This window comes from Ranitomeya variabilis, chromosome 6, assembly GCF_051348905.1.
Source record: "Ranitomeya variabilis isolate aRanVar5 chromosome 6, aRanVar5.hap1, whole genome shotgun sequence".
In the NCBI taxonomy this organism is placed as follows: Eukaryota; Metazoa; Chordata; class Amphibia; order Anura; family Dendrobatidae; genus Ranitomeya; species Ranitomeya variabilis.
In genome coordinates, this window is record NC_135237.1 from 418,661,414 (window position 1) to 418,679,371 (window position 17,958).

The following is a 17,958-nucleotide window of genomic DNA, read 5'->3' on the forward strand; positions in this document are numbered from 1 at the left end:
TGCAAAGAGGAGTGGACCAAAATTCCTCCTGACACGTGCGCAAACCTCATCATCAACTTAAAAAAAAAGTCTGACTGCTCTGCTTGCCAACAAGGGTTTTGCCACCAAGTATTAAGTCTTATTTGGCATCTCCACGAGCTCCCCCGCTCCTAGGCCTTCTATATACCATGCGCCGCATTGGGTCTGTATTAGCCACTCTATTATCGTGCATTGCAAGGTTCTATATTTGGTTCATCGGCTTGTGTATGTGCTATTAGTGATGCCTGCACTTTTTAGATAGTTAACCAAGTGGCTATCCATCCACTATAGGGCTGATCTGGCATACTGTAGTTATGGTATATTTTGGCTTGCTGTTTTTTTGAAGGTTTTTATCCTTGTACATTACTAATGTCTACTGAGTTATTGTTGGTACCTGCATACATTGTTCTAACCGTCATTAGCATTTGCCACACTATTATAGTGTATTAACCACGTTACTTTGACTATCTATTGGCCTTGGGAGGGGCAGTTTTAAGCTTTATTATAAGCTATTTTTGTTTTTCATATGTCATGCTGTTTGACTTTTAATTGTTTTTATCATGTGTGTTGGCTTTGTATTCAATAAAATCATTACTTTTGTACCTGTTTTTGGTGATCCCCAGTTTTTGGTCTGCAGCTGTTTCTTTGTATAAATCTCTTTAAAGACTATCTGTCAGCACAGAATGACTATTGAAACCAAGCACAGGCGCTCAGATTATCATGGCGGTCAATCATTTATATACACTTTCTTACCTGCTTGTTTTCCAATCATCTCCATCCTTCTCTGGCTCTGCTTTATGAAGCCAGAGCTGTCAATCAAATTAGAGGGGGGTGGAGAATGATGGAATACAAACAGGTGGAAAGGTAAATTTTCATGAATGGCCACGCCGTGAAGCACCGAGTGGCAGGACTTAGCTTGAACAGTCATTCTGCACTGACAGAGTTCCTTTAAGGGTAACCTGTCATCTTGAAAAACATTATTTATCGTAGATATAGGGTTAATCTGCAGGTAAATGGGGTTTAAAGCCTGGTTTGCCGGCTTAATGGGAAAGCGTTGGCTGCAGGGAGAAATTTAAGCTTTATTCTCCCTTCCGCAAGTCACTTCCTGTGATAGGGTCAGTGCAAGGGGGAGACATTACAGTCACCACTAACTACAAAGTGAGCATGCTGGAATAACTCCCCGGCACTGTGAATGTGACATCGTTCAGGGAGCCCAACCTCAGGCTGGGCTTCATTGACGACTAACATGGCAGCAGCACGTGACAACCCATCAGCAACCTGCAACTGCATCACAGGGGGCTGATGAGTGCAGGTTAGTGCATGCACAGGGCCATCGTGCCATCTAAATGTCACTGTCAGTGATTGACAAGGGCATTTAAATACCTAAAACTGCAGCAGTCAAGGTGAGCTCTGATCACTGCTTTTACAGGTAGATGCCAGCTATGTATCAAAGCCGACATCTGCCTAGTATGGAGCAGGCTCAGCTCCTGAACCTGCTCCATGCAAGCACATCCCTAAGGTGACAGCTATGACAAGGTTAGCAAATTTCACATGTCTGTACCTAAACATGGAAAGACAAATGGAATTCCCTAACACATGAAAGAACCCTAATAGATTAAGTAAATCTGCCCAAACATATGAATGTTTTTACACACCAGAATACACATCTTACAAAAATAAATATAATTCCAAATACACAGACAGGCACAAACATGCAGACATGCACAAACCCTCCAGTACATGAATACATCATCTGAACCTCCATCAGTATGTGGTACATCAATTGTAGTGCCAGGTCAGCCCCATAAACCTTTGTATCACATGAACCTACAACTCCCAGTATGTTCTTAACAATTGAGATATTGGGAGTTGCTGTCATCAGTCATTATCAGACTGCGGACCATACAGGAACCACAGCACTGATGAGACACAGGCTGGATCACAAATAAGCATTTACATCCAAGTGTCTTACCTGTGACCTCTTCTCTGCTTAGAGCTTTCTCTTTTTTTCATCTCCATCTTGTCCAGACCCCATGATGACTCTTCTCATCGACAGCTGTTCTCTGCCGACCTCCATCTTCTCTGGTCTTCTGCAGCACATCCCCACATGACGCCCCTAAAAATAGCAGACTCATTACAATGCTCCAGAATAAAAATATCTGCCCTACACTGAGCCTTTTTATAGACTACTAACTGTCACAATGCTCCCTGCACTAAATATGACCCACACACTCTATAATTCTTATGGTACATGCCCTCTTCACTGAGCTATCTTTTCTATACTGGGCCTCCTCTTCACATTGTCCTCTCACATGGTGTCCCCCCTATACTGCCCAGTCTCCCGGTACTTACCTGCACGCAACCTCCGATCCTCACAAGATCTCCTTCTCTACTCCCCTCTTATCTCCTCTTCCCACAATCGTATACAAGATTTCTCTCGTAAATAGCAGCTTATAGAACTAGTCACCATGGTAGAACATAATAAAACAACAATCCGTACCACTAGTGACAAAGACCCACAGGGCCTATCATCAATTGCATATAACACTTTCAAGAAAACGATGAAATAACGGTCCAACAAATAATATACCAAAAAATATATATACTTTATTGATAATTAACATGACCAAAGTGCAAGGAGGGAAAATGACACTACAAGAAAATGCTGGATAAAAAGCAGGAGGCACGTGCCCAGGATAACGTCCCAGAAAAGATATATATATACCTAGTAGTATAGGGTCTAGCCATAGAAAAAATTAGCAAAAATACAAAATAAAAAATAAAAACTAAGTAAACATAACGCAAAAACCTGAATTCAACATAGTACAGGTGCAGTACAATAGTAGAGCAGTAATCTGCAGTGATCAGCAAACCGCCACTGATATAATGCACAGAGGCGGCTGAAAGTAATACATTAAAGGGATGGTCGTATTTGCGGCACTTCAACAATATGCCCGCTCCTGTAAAATGCCGAAAATGTGGTGGCTGCCAATCACTTACCGCACTAGGGACAATAATACCTGGGACCGCGCCTCCGCCCCAACGCGCGTTTCGGCAGGAACACCTTCGTCAGGGGGCAGAGATACCGAGTGCACAACAAGTTTAAAAAGCACCCGCACCGGAAATGAGGATTGCCGATAACCGGAAGTGACGATGCGGTACCATGGAGACCACAGCGCCGGCCGCGCCCAAGTATAGCCGAAGGACTCCGAGATCACAGGGGCCCCATGTGACCCGGAGTACCCAGCAGCAAACACGGGGGCGCGCAGGCGCACAAGGGCCCCACGGCAACCGCACCAACACTAAAGCCGGTAGGAATTATGGATGCTCACTAGAAAACCATAACGTTACCTATACAAGCACAGACTGTAACCAATAGGACAATAATCAGATGACATTACACCTTATACTTAAAACACAGAATTATGGGGCATCATACAAAAAAGAAAGAAATTAACCCACAGATGGCTGTCATATTTGTGCCACAAGGCACAATCATCGAGAAATATTCAATCATCAAATCATTAAATAAGTCCATAAAGCGATACATAAATAATGACCAACTAGACCAGGCTATAGCATTGTAACAAAATAACAACAGCACATACTTATAAATTGCAATCATGATATAACTCCATATATAACAACAGGGGTTAAACAATAATATAATATGATACTGGGCTAAAGAGATAGAATAAACACATATAATCCGTGTATGAACTTAATCCTCGATAGTCCATCCCCAGGCAATCTTCTTTTTAGAAGTATCTTTACAGGCTTTAATATAATTGAACTGTTCTTCCTACGCCCATCCTCGTATTGACCGTAAGGCTCAGTCTTGTTATAAGAGAGATAACGGTGGACATCCATATACATCATTCCGGTGACATAAAGTGCTGAAGACAAATACAATATTAAAAAGTTAAAAACAATAACACAGCATAGTCCCGGCAGCGTCACTGCCAGGCCAACAACCACAGACTAATAAGGGTAGGACACACGAGGAAGGGAAGAAAATAATCAGATAAAAATACTGAATAATTACAGGAAAGGGGCGTAACTAATATTTTCATTTAATCCAGCAGGCTGGACCGTGCCCAGTGTCCAGATACACTTGGACTCAACACGGGCCAGCCGCTGGAATGTGCCCCCTCCACGAATCCCAACCTCCAAAAGATCAATACCCCTGGCTCTAAGGAGACCGGCATTACAGTCATGAAACATCTTGAAATGGCGTGGAAGTGTTTTCAGGGTGGAGATGTCATCCACTGACGCCGCCGCGTCGATGCCCAAAACATGCTCACGGATGCGTGTTTTCAAATAGCGGGTTGTCATGCCCACATACATCTTGGCACATGGGCACGTTACAACGTAGATTACGTTTTTACTTAAACAAGTTATCCTTTTCTTAATTTTGAATTCACGTGACCCATCAAAATTATGGAACACGCCAATTCTCTCAATGTTCGGGCAAGCGACGCAGCGGCCACAGGGGACACACCCCACCCTGACAGCCATAGAATCAAGAAAAGTGGGAACTCGCCCTCCAGTGTAATGACTATGAACTAAAAAGTCTCTAAGATTTCTAGACCTTCTGACTGCAATGCCGGCCCTCTCCGGCAGATACCGTGCAATGACTGGATCAGCTCGCAATACATGCCAGGATTTTTGTAATATTTCTTTCATCTTTGGAAAATGGGAGTGGTATTTTGTAGTGAAACGGACTACCTCATGATTAGATCTATTATTACTTTTGTACAACAGAGTATCTCTTGAAGAGTGTTTAGCTCTATTGAATGCCTTTTTGATGCTTCGTTTACTATGGCCACGAATTAGTAACCTATTTTTCAGATCCTCAGCCTGACTGAAAAAATCCGCCTCTGTGGAACATAGTCGACGCAAACGAAGAAATTGGCCAGTTGGTATAGCCTGAATAACATGGCCAGGGTGCGAGGAGGAGGCGTGCAACAAAAGGTTAGTAGAAGTTGGTTTCCTATATAAAGTGGTCTGTACATCACCACATGCATCGCGTTTCAACATGACATCCAAGAATTCGATAGAATTACCGTCAAACTTGTATGTCAATGTTATATTACTGTCATTATTGTTAAGAGATGTCATGAATGTCCTCAAACTATCAACCGAACCCTGCCAGACCATCATAATGTCGTCAATGTACCGCGTCCAGAGAAGGACGCGGCACATTGACTCCGGATGGTCAGGCAGGGGGAGGTCCCTCTCCCACAGCCCCAAGAACAGGTTAGCGTAGGCAGGGGCGAAAGGAGCCCCCATCGCTGTCCCTTGGAGCTGTAGGAAGAAGGACCCCTTAAAAACAAAAAAATTATGTGTTAACGAAAATTCCAATAAATGACGAATTAAATCCTTCATTTCCTTAGAAAAGCTGGACATGTTAAGGAAGAATTCAACTGCTCTGAGACCATCCTGATGTCGAATACTGGTGTACAAAGATTCGACATCAGCTGTCACCAGTAATTCATCCTTTTCAAGGCATACACCGTCCATCAATCTCAAGAATTCACCAGTATCTTTCAGATAGGATGGTAAACTTACCACCAACGGTTGCAGTTTCGAATCTATCCACTGGTTTACCTTCTCTAAATAGTTGCCTCTACCTGATATTATCGGACGACCAGGGGGCGTCCTCATGTCCTTGTGGACCTTGGGGAGAAGATAAAAGGTAGGGATTGTGGGCTCACTCACCACCAGCGCAGAGGCCAATTCACCAGTGATAACCCCCACATCCCTAGCCCCCTTAATGATGTCAGTAAGCTGTTTAGAAAAGGCGGACAAGGGGTTAAACGTAAGTTTCTTGTAAAGGACTTGGTTGTTGAGCTGGCGAAAGGCCTCCCTTTCATACATGATGTTAGGCCAAACAACAACATTACCCCCCTTGTCCGCCGGTTTAAAAACTACATCACCAAGGTCCTGAAGGACACGAAGGCGCCCCCTTTCCTCCCTAGTCAAATTATCTCTATATATGTGTCTAGGGATCTCACAAAATTCCTTAGTCACTAGTTGTACAAAGAGATCCACATTGGGACACGAAGAAAGGGGAGGAAACTTCTTAGATTTAGGACGAATAGAGGCCGGGATCATACCTCCCTCAGGGGTGTCATGTTCCACAGCCAATTCTTCCAAAGTGCGGAGGGCTATCTGTTCTTCTTCTGTAGGAAAAAGGGCAGCCAGATTACCATTAAAGAAATATTTCTTGAAGATCAAGGACCTGGCAAATAAATGAAGATCCTTGACAGCTTCAAAAACATCAAATGATGCTGCCGGCGAAAAGGATAAACCCCTTTCTAACAACTCAAGATCCATGGTAGTAAATTTATGAGAGCTGAGGTTAATTACCTTGTTGTTATATTTCCGAGATTCAGAGGAAATATCATCACGTCTGTATGGATGGTACGTGTAATCTCTCTGATTACGTGTTGTCATTCTAGACCCGGTCGACATGGAAGATACTGATCGTTCAGAGGTATCACTAACAGATGAGATTGAAGACTGAGATGGAATCCGTTTCATAGCACCATCCAACGGTCTACCTTTTCTCCATAGATACACCCTCTTGCTCTCATAATCATGACGATCCCTATTAATTTTTGAAGATTGTGTCTCTTGAATTTTTTTAACAGCATTATCAATAGCCTTCTCAATCTGTTTGTGACATGAATCGAGTTGTTCCACAGTCCCCTGTGATTTTAACTCATCCTCCACTGTTTTAATAGACATGTCCAGCTGTTCAATGACATTTTTATTATAGTCGCTCAACAATTTCATGAGCTGAATAGAACAATTATTGCACGCCTCCTCCCAACCAGTCACCAAGGTGGCATCATCCACAGGGAAGGTGGGGATAACCCTAACCCTCAAGCCACGTGGGATCATTTTTCTAGTTTGATAACCTTCCAAGAAAGTACAATTCCACCAAAGTTTTGTCCGTTTCACAATCATATTTTGCAACTCCATAACTCGATCGTCCATCTGCGGTCTTTGGTCAACAGGGAGGTGGTAATATCACCTCCAAACGCTTGGTCAATATGTGAGCGCCAGGCAGTTTCTCTGGCTTTCAGATCCATGCCTATAAGAAAATATGTGCAAAACACAGTGAAGAGTAAATAGCAGCTTATAGAACTAGTCAGGTAGAACATAATAAAACAACAATCCGTACCACTAGTGACAAAGACCCACAGGGCCTATCATCAATTGCATATAACACTTTCAAGAAAACGATGAAATAACGGTCCAACAAATAATATACCAAAAAATATATATACTTTATTGATAATTAACATGACCAAAGTGCAAGGAGGGAAAATGACACTACAAGAAAATGCTGGATAAAAAGCAGGAGGCACGTGCCCTTCCTTAACATGTCCAGCTTTTCTAAGGAAATGAAGGATTTAATTAGTCATTTATTGGAATTTTCGTTAACACATAATTTTTTTGTTTTTAAGGGGTCCTTCTTCCTACAGCTCCAAGGGACAGCGATGGGGGCTCCTTTCGCCCCTGCCTACGCTAACCTGTTCTTGGGGCTGTGGGAGAGGGACCTCCCCCTGCCTGACCATCCGGAGTCAATGTGCCGCGTCCTTCTCTGGACGCGGTACATTGACGACATTATGATGGTCTGGCAGGGTTCGGTTGATAGTTTGAGGACATTCATGACATCTCTTAACAATAATGACAGTAATATAACATTGACATACAAGTTTGACGGTAATTCTATCGAATTCTTGGATGTCATGTTGAAACGCGATGCATGTGGTGATGTACAGACCACTTTATATAGGAAACCAACTTCTACTAACCTTTTGTTGCACGCCTCCTCCTCGCACCCTGGCCATGTTATTCAGGCTATACCAACTGGCCAATTTCTTCGTTTGCGTTGACTATGTTCCACAGAGGCGGATTTTTTCAGTCAGGCTGAGGATCTGAAAAATAGGTTACTAATTCGTGGCCATAGTAAACGAAGCATCAAAAAGGCATTCAATAGAGCTAAACACTCTTCAAGAGATACTCTGTTGTACAAAAGTAATAATAGATCTAATCATGAGGTAGTCCGTTTCACTACAAAATACCACTCCCAGTTTCCAAAGATGAAAGAAATATTACAAAAATCCTGGCATGTATTGCGAGCTGATCCAGTCATTGCACGGTATCTGCCGGAGAGGGCTGGCATTGCAGTCAGAAGGTCTAGAAATCTTAGAGACTTTTTAGTTCATAGTCATTACACTGGAGTGCGAGTTCCCACTTTTCTTGATTCTATGGCTGTCAGGGTGGGGTGTGTCCCCTGTGGCCGCTGCGTCGCTTGCCCGAACATTGAGAGAATTGGCGTGTTCCATAATTTTGATGGGTCACGTGAATTCAAAATTAAGAAAAGGATAACTTGTTTAAGTAAAAACGTAATCTACGTTGTAACGTGCCCATGTGCCAACATGTATGTGGGCATGACAACCCGCTATTTGAAAACACGCATCCGTGAGCATGTTTTGGGCATCGACGCGGCGGCGTCAGTGGATGACATCTCCACCCTGAAAACACTTCCACGCCATTTCAAGATGTTTCATGACTGTAATGCCGGTCTCCTTAGAGCCAGGGGTATTGATCTTTTGGAGGTTGGGATTCGTGGAGGGGGCACATTCCAGCGGCTGGCCCGTGTCGAGTCCAAGTGGATCTGGACACTGGGCACGGTCCAGCCTGCTGGATTAAATGAAAATATTAGTTACGCCCCTTTCCTGTAATTATTCAGTATTTTTATCTGATTATTTTCTTCCCTTCCTCGTGTGTCCTACCCTTATTAGTCTGTGGTTGTTGGCCTGGCAGTGACGCTGCCGGGACTATGCTGTGTTATTGTTTTTAACTTTTTAATATTGTATTTGTCTTCAGCACTTTATGTCACCGGAATGATGTATATGGATGTCCACCGTTATCTCTCTTATAACAAGACTGAGCCTTACGGTCAATACGAGGATGGGCGTAGGAAGAACAGTTCAATTATATTAAAGCCTGTAAAGATACTTCTATAAAGAAGATTGCCTGGGGATGGACTATCGAGGATTAAGTTCATACACGGATTATATGTGTTTATTCTATCTCTTTAGCCCCGTATCATATTGTATTATTGTTTAACCCCTGTTGTTATATATGGAGTTATATCATGATTGCAATTTATAAGTATGTGCTGTTGTTATTTTGTTACAATGCTATAGCCTGGTCTAGTTGGTCATTATTTATGTATCGCTTTATGGACTTATTTAATGATTTGATGATTGAATATTTCTCGATGATTGTGCCTTGTGGCACAAATATGACAGCCATCTGTGGGTTAATTTCTTTCTTTTTTGTATGATGCCCCATAATTCTGTGTTTTAAGTATAAGGTGTAATGTCATCTGATTATTGTCCTATTGGTTACACTCTGTGCTTGTATAGGTAACGTTATGGTTTTCTAGTGAGCATCCATAATTCCTACCAGCTTTAGTGTTGGTGCGGTTGCCGTGGGGCCCTTGTGCACCTGCGCGCCCCCGTGTTTGCTGCTGGGTACTCCGGGTCACATGGGGCCCCTGTGATCTCGGAGTCCTTCGGCTATACTCGGGCGCGGCCGGCGCTGTGGTCTCCATGGTACCGCATCGTCACTTCCGGTTATCGGCAATCCTCATTTCCGGTGCGGGTGCTTTTTAAACTTGTTGTGCACTCGGTATCTCTGCCCCCTGACGAAGGTGTTCCTGCCGAAACGCGCGTTGGGGCGGAGGCGCGGTCCCAGGTATTATTGTCCCTAGTGCGGTAAGTGATTGGCAGCCACCACATTTTCGGCATTTTACAGGAGCGGACATATTGTTGAAGTGCCGCAAATACGACCATCCCTTTAATGTATTACTTTCAGCCGCCTCTGTGCATTATATCAGTGGCGGTTTGCTGATCACTGCAGATTACTGCTCTACTATTGTACTGCACCTGTACTATGTTGAATTCAGGTTTTTGCGTTATGTTTACTTAGTTTTTATTTTTTATTTTGTATTTTTGCTAATTTTTTCTATGGCTAGACCCTATACTACTAGGTATATATATATCTTTTCTGGGACGTTATCCTGGGCACGTGCCTCCTGCTTTTTATCCAGCATTTTCTTGTAGTGTCATTTTCCCTCCTTGCACTTTGGTCATGTTAATTATCAATAAAGTATATATATTTTTTGGTATATTATTTGTTGGACCGTTATTTCATCGTTTTCTTGAAAGTGTTATATGCAATTGATGATAGGCCCTGTGGGTCTTTGTCACTAGTGGTACGGATTGTTGTTTTATTATGTTCTACCATGGTGACTAGTTCTATAAGCTGCTATTTACTCTTCACTGTGTTTTGCACAGATTTTCTTATAGGCATGGATCTGAAAGCCAGAGAAACTGCCTGGCGCTCACATATTGACCAAGCGTTTGGAGGTGATATTACCACCTCCCTGTTGACCAACGACCGCAGATGGGACGATCGAGTTATGGAGTTGCAAAATATGATTGTGAAACGGACAAAACTTTGGTGGAATTGTACTTTCTTGGAAGGTTATCAAACTAGAAAAATGATCCCACGTGGCTTGAGGGTTAGGGTTATCCCCACCTTCCCTGTGGATGATGCCACCTTGGTGACTGGTTGGGAGGAGGCGTGCAATAATTGTTCTATTCAGCTCATGAAATTGTTGAGCGACTATAATAAAAATGTCATTGAACAGCTGGACATGTCTATTAAAACAGTGGAGGATGAGTTAAAATCACAGGGGACTGTGGAACAACTCGATTCATGTCACAAACAGATTGAGAAGGCTATTGATAATGCTGTTAAAAAAATTCAAGAGACACAATCTTCAAAAATTAATAGGGATCGTCATGATTATGAGAGCAAGAGGGTGTATCTATGGAGAAAAGGTAGACCATTGGATGGTGCTATGAAACGGATTCCATCTCAGTCTTCAATCTCATCTGTTAGTGATACCTCTGAACGATCAGTATCTTCCATGTCGACCGGGTCTAGAATGACAACACGTAATCAGAGAGATTACACGTACCATCCATACAGACGTGATGATATTTCCTCTGAATCTCGGAAATATAACAACAAGGTAATTAACCTCAGCTCTCATAAATTTACTACCATGGATCTTGAGTTGTTAGAAAGGGGTTTATCCTTTTCGCCGGCAGCATCATTTGATGTTTTTGAAGCTGTCAAGGATCTTCATTTATTTGCCAGGTCCTTGATCTTCAAGAAATATTTCTTTAATGGTAATCTGGCTGCCCTTTTTCCTACAGAAGAAGAACAGATAGCCCTCCGCACTTTGGAAGAATTGGCTGTGGAACATGACACCCCTGAGGGAGGTATGATCCCGGCCTCTATTCGTCCTAAATCTAAGAAGTTTCCTCCCCTTTCTTCGTGTCCCAATGTGGATCTCTTTGTACAACTAGTGACTAAGGAATTTTGTGAGATCCCTAGACACATATATAGAGATAATTTGACTAGGGAGGAAAGGGGGCGCCTTCGTGTCCTTCAGGACCTTGGTGATGTAGTTTTTAAACCGGCGGACAAGGGGGGTAATGTTGTTGTTTGGCCTAACATCATGTATGAAAGGGAGGCCTTTCGCCAGCTCAACAACCAAGTCCTTTACAAGAAACTTACGTTTAACCCCTTGTCCGCCTTTTCTAAACAGCTTACTGACATCATTAAGGGGGCTAGGGATGTGGGGGTTATCACTGGTGAATTGGCCTCTGCGCTGGTGGTGAGTGAGCCCACAATCCCTACCTTTTATCTTCTCCCCAAGGTCCACAAGGACATGAGGACGCCCCCTGGTCGTCCGATAATATCAGGTAGAGGCAACTATTTAGAGAAGGTAAACCAGTGGATAGATTCGAAACTGCAACTGTTGGTGGTAAGTTTACCATCCTATCTGAAAGATACTGGTGAATTCTTGAGATTGATGGACGGTGTACGCCTTGAAAAGGATGAATTACTGGTGACAGCTGATGTCGAATCTTTGTACACCAGTATTCGACATCAGGATGGTCTCAGAGCAGTTGAATTCTTCCTTAACATGTCCAGCTTTTCTAAGGAAATGAAGGATTTAATTCGTCATTTATTGGAATTTTCGTTAACACATAATTTTTTTGTTTTTAAGGGGTCCTTCTTCCTACAGCTCCAAGGGACAGCGATGGGGGCTCCTTTCGCCCCTGCCTACGCTAACCTGTTCTTGGGGCTGTGGGAGAGGGACCTCCCCCTGCCTGACCATCCGGAGTCAATGTGCCGCGTCCTTCTCTGGACGCGGTACATTGACGACATTATGATGGTCTGGCAGGGTTCGGTTGATAGTTTGAGGACATTCATGACATCTCTTAACAATAATGACAGTAATATAACATTGACATACAAGTTTGACGGTAATTCTATCGAATTCTTGGATGTCATGTTGAAACGCGATGCATGTGGTGATGTACAGACCACTTTATATAGGAAACCAACTTCTACTAACCTTTTGTTGCACGCCTCCTCCTCGCACCCTGGCCATGTTATTCAGGCTATACCAACTGGCCAATTTCTTCGTTTGCGTCGACTATGTTCCACAGAGGCGGATTTTTTCAGTCAGGCTGAGGATCTGAAAAATAGGTTACTAATTCGTGGCCATAGTAAACGAAGCATCAAAAAGGCATTCAATAGAGCTAAACACTCTTCAAGAGATACTCTGTTGTACAAAAGTAATAATAGATCTAATCATGAGGTAGTCCGTTTCACTACAAAATACCACTCCCAGTTTCCAAAGATGAAAGAAATATTACAAAAATCCTGGCATGTATTGCGAGCTGATCCAGTCATTGCACGGTATCTGCCGGAGAGGGCCGGCATTGCAGTCAGAAGGTCTAGAAATCTTAGAGACTTTTTAGTTCATAGTCATTACACTGGAGGGCGAGTTCCCACTTTTCTTGATTCTATGGCTGTCAGGGTGGGGTGTGTCCCCTGTGGCCGCTGCGTCGCTTGCCCGAACATTGAGAGAATTGGCGTGTTCCATAATTTTGATGGGTCACGTGAATTCAAAATTAAGAAAAGGATAACTTGTTTAAGTAAAAACGTAATCTACGTTGTAACGTGCCCATGTGCCAAGATGTATGTGGGCATGACAACCCGCTATTTGAAAACACGCATCCGTGAGCATGTTTTGGGCATCGACGCGGCGGCGTCAGTGGATGACATCTCCACCCTGAAAACATTTCCACGCCATTTCAAGATGTTTCATGACTGTAATGCCGGTCTCCTTAGAGCCAGGGGTATTGATCTTTTGGAGGTTGGGATTCGTGGAGGGGGCACATTCCAGCGGCTGGCCCGTGTCGAGTCCAAGTGGATCTGGACACTGGGCACGGTCCAGCCTGCTGGATTAAATGAAAATATTAGTTACGCCCCTTTCCTGTAATTATTCAGTATTTTTATCTGATTATTTTCTTCCCTTCCTCGTGTGTCCTACCCTTATTAGTCTGTGGTTGTTGGCCTGGCAGTGACGCTGCCGGGACTATGCTGTGTTATAGTTTTTAACTTTTTAATATTGTATTTGTCTTCAGCACTTTATGTCACCGGAATGATGTATATGGATGTCCACCGTTATCTCTCTTATAACAAGACTGAGCCTTACGGTCAATACGAGGATGGGCGTAGGAAGAACAGTTCAATTATATTAAAGCCTGTAAAGATACTTCTAAAAAGAAGATTGCCTGGGGATGGACTATCGAGGATTAAGTTCATACACGGATTATATGTGTTTATTCTATCTCTTTAGCCCAGTATCATATTGTATTATTGTTTAACCCCTGTTGTTATATATGGAGTTATATCATGATTGCAATTTATAAGTATGTGCTGTTGTTATTTTGTTACAATGCTATAGCCTGGTCTAGTTGGTCATTATTTATGTATCGCTTTATGGACTTATTTAATGATTTGATGATTGAATATTTCTCGATGATTGTGCCTTGTGGCACAAATATGACAGCCATCTGTGGGTTAATTTCTTTCTTTTTTGTATGATGCCCCATAATTCTGTGTTTTAAGTATAAGGTGTAATGTCATCTGATTATTGTCCTATTGGTTACAGTCTGTGCTTGTATAGGTAACGTTATGGTTTTCTAGTGAGCATCCATAATTCCTACCGGCTTTAGTGTTGGTGCGGTTGCCGTGGGGCCCTTGTGCGCCTGCGCGCCCCTGTGTTTGCTGCTGGGTACTCCGGGTCACATGGGGCCCCTGTGATCTCGGAGTCCTTCGGCTATACTCGGGCGCGGCCGGCGCTGTGGTCTCCATGGTACCGCATCGTCACTTCCGGTTATCGGCAATCCTCATTTCCGGTGCGGGTGCTTTTTAAACTTGTTGTGCACTCGGTATCTCTGCCCCCTGACGAAGGTGTTCCTGCCGAAACGCGCGTTGGGGCGGAGGCGCGGTCCCAGGTATTATTGTCCCTAGTGCGGTAAGTGATTGGCAGCCACCACATTTTCGGCATTTTACAGGAGCGGGCATATTGTTGAAGTGCCGCAAATACGACCATCCCTTTAATGTATTACTTTCAGCCGCCTCTGTGCATTATATCAGTGGCGGTTTGCTGATCACTGCAGATTACTGCTCTACTATTGTACTGCACCTGTACTATGTTGAATTCAGGTTTTTGCGTTATGTTTACTTAGTTTTTATTTTTTATTTTGTATTTTTGCTAATTTTTTCTATGGCTAGACCCTATACTACTAGGTATATATATATCTTTTCTGGGACGTTATCCTGGGCACGTGCCTCCTGCTTTTTATCCAGCATTTTCTTGTAGTGTCATTTTCCCTCCTTGCACTTTGGTCATGTTAATTATCAATAAAGTATATATATATATTTTGGTATATTATTTGTTGGACCGTTATTTCATCGTTTTCTTGAAAGTGTTATATGCAATTGATGATAGGCCCTGTGGGTCTTTGTCACTAGTGGTACGGATTGTTGTTTTATTATGTTCTACCATGGTGACTAGTTCTATAAGCTGCTATTTACTCTTCACTGTGTTTTGCACATATTTTCTTATAGGCATGGATCTGAAAGCCAGAGAAACTGCCTGGCGCTCACATATTGACCAAGCGTTTGGAGGTGATATTACCACCTCCCTGTTGACCAACGACCGCAGATGGGACGATCGAGTTATGGAGTTGCAAAATATGATTGTGAAACGGACAAAACTTTGGTGGAATTGTACTTTCTTGGAAGGTTATCAAACTAGAAAAATGATCCCACGTGGCTTGAGGGTTAGGGTTATCCCCACCTTCCCTGTGGATGATGCCAACTTGGTGACTGGTTGGGAGGAGGCGTGCAATAATTGTTCTATTCAGCTCATGAAATTGTTGAGCGACTATAATAAAAATGTCATTGAACAGCTGGACATGTCTATTAAAACAGTGGAGGATGAGTTAAAATCACAGGGGACTGTGGAACAACTCGATTCATGTCACAAACAGATTGAGAAGGCTATTGATAATGCTGTTAAAAAAATTCAAGAGACACAATCTTCAAAAATTAATAGGGATCGTCATGATTATGAGAGCAAGAGGGTGTATCTATGGAGAAAAGGTAGACCATTGGATGGTGCTATGAAACGGATTCCATCTCAGTCTTCAATCTCATCTGTTAGTGATACCTCTGAACGATCAGTATCTTCCATGTCGACCGGGTCTAGAATGACAACACGTAATCAGAGAGATTACACGTACCATCCATACAGACGTGATGATATTTCCTCTGAATCTCGGAAATATAACAACAAGGTAATTAACCTCAGCTCTCATAAATTTACTACCATGGATCTTGAGTTGTTAGAAAGGGGTTTATCCTTTTCGCCGGCAGCATCATTTGATGTTTTTGAAGCTGTCAAGGATCTTCATTTATTTGCCAGGTCCTTGATCTTCAAGAAATATTTCTTTAATGGTAATCTGGCTGCCCTTTTTCCTACAGAAGAAGAACAGATAGCCCTCCGCACTTTGGAAGAATTGGCTGTGGAACATGACACCCCTGAGGGAGGTATGATCCCGGCCTCTATTCGTCCTAAATCTAAGAAGTTTCCTCCCCTTTCTTCGTGTCCCAATGTGGATCTCTTTGTACAACTAGTGACTAAGGAATTTTGTGAGATCCCTAGACACATATATAGAGATAATTTGACTAGGGAGGAAAGGGGGCGCCTTCGTGTCCTTCAGGACCTTGGTGATGTAGTTTTTAAACCGGCGGACAAGGGGGGTAATGTTGTTGTTTGGCCTAACATCATGTATGAAAGGGAGGCCTTTCGCCAGCTCAACAACCAAGTCCTTTACAAGAAACTTACGTTTAACCCCTTGTCCGCCTTTTCTAAACAGCTTACTGACATCATTAAGGGGGCTAGGGATGTGGGGGTTATCACTGGTGAATTGGCCTCTGCGCTGGTGGTGAGTGAGCCCACAATCCCTACCTTTTATCTTCTCCCCAAGGTCCACAAGGACATGAGGACGCCCCCTGGTCGTCCGATAATATCAGGTAGAGGCAACTATTTAGAGAAGGTAAACCAGTGGATAGATTCGAAACTGCAACTGTTGGTGGTAAGTTTACCATCCTATCTGAAAGATACTGGTGAATTCTTGAGATTGATGGACGGTGTACGCCTTGAAAAGGATGAATTACTGGTGACAGCTGATGTCGAATCTTTGTACACCAGTATTCGACATCAGGATGGTCTCAGAGCAGTTGAATTCTTCCTTAACATGTCCAGCTTTTCTAAGGAAATGAAGGATTTAATTCGTCATTTATTGGAATTTTCGTTAACACATAATTTTTTTGTTTTTAAGGGGTCCTTCTTCCTACAGCTCCAAGGGACAGCGATGGGGGCTCCTTTCGCCCCTGCCTACGCTAACCTGTTCTTGGGGCTGTGGGAGAGGGACCTCCCCCTGCCTGACCATCCGGAGTCAATGTGCCGCGTCCTTCTCTGGACGCGGTACATTGACGACATTATGATGGTCTGGCAGGGTTCGGTTGATAGTTTGAGGACATTCATGACATCTCTTAACAATAATGACAGTAATATAACATTGACATACAAGTTTGACGGTAATTCTATCGAATTCTTGGATGTCATGTTGAAACGCGATGCATGTGGTGATGTACAGACCACTCTATATAGGAAACCAACTTCTACTAACCTTTTGTTGCACGCCTCCTCTTCGCACCCTGGCCATGTTATTCAGGCTATACCAACTGGCCAATTTCTTCGTTTGCGTCGACTATGTTCCACAGAGGCGGATTTTTTCAGTCAGGCTGAGGATCTGAAAAATAGGTTACTAATTCGTGGCCATAGTAAACGAAGCATCAAAAAGGCATTCAATAGAGCTAAACACTCTTCAAGAGATACTCTGTTGTACAAAAGTAATAATAGATCTAATCATGAGGTAGTCCGTTTCACTACAAAATACCACTCCCAGTTTCCAAAGATGAAAGAAATATTACAAAAATCCTGGCATGTATTGCGAGCTGATCCAGTCATTGCACGGTATCTGCCGGAGAGGGCCGGCATTGCAGTCAGAAGGTCTAGAAATCTTAGAGACTTTTTAGTTCATAGTCATTACACTGGAGGGCGAGTTCCCACTTTTCTTGATTCTATGGCTGTCAGGGTGGGGTGTGTCCCCTGTGGCCGCTGCGTCGCTTGCCCGAACATTGAGAGAATTGGCGTGTTCCATAATTTTGATGGGTCACGTGAATTCAAAATTAAGAAAAGGATAACTTGTTTAAGTAAAAACGTAATCTACGTTGTAACGTGCCCATGTGCCAAGATGTATGTGGGCATGACAACCCGCTATTTGAAAACACGCATCCGTGAGCATGTTTTGGGCATCGACGCGGCGGCGTCAGTGGATGACA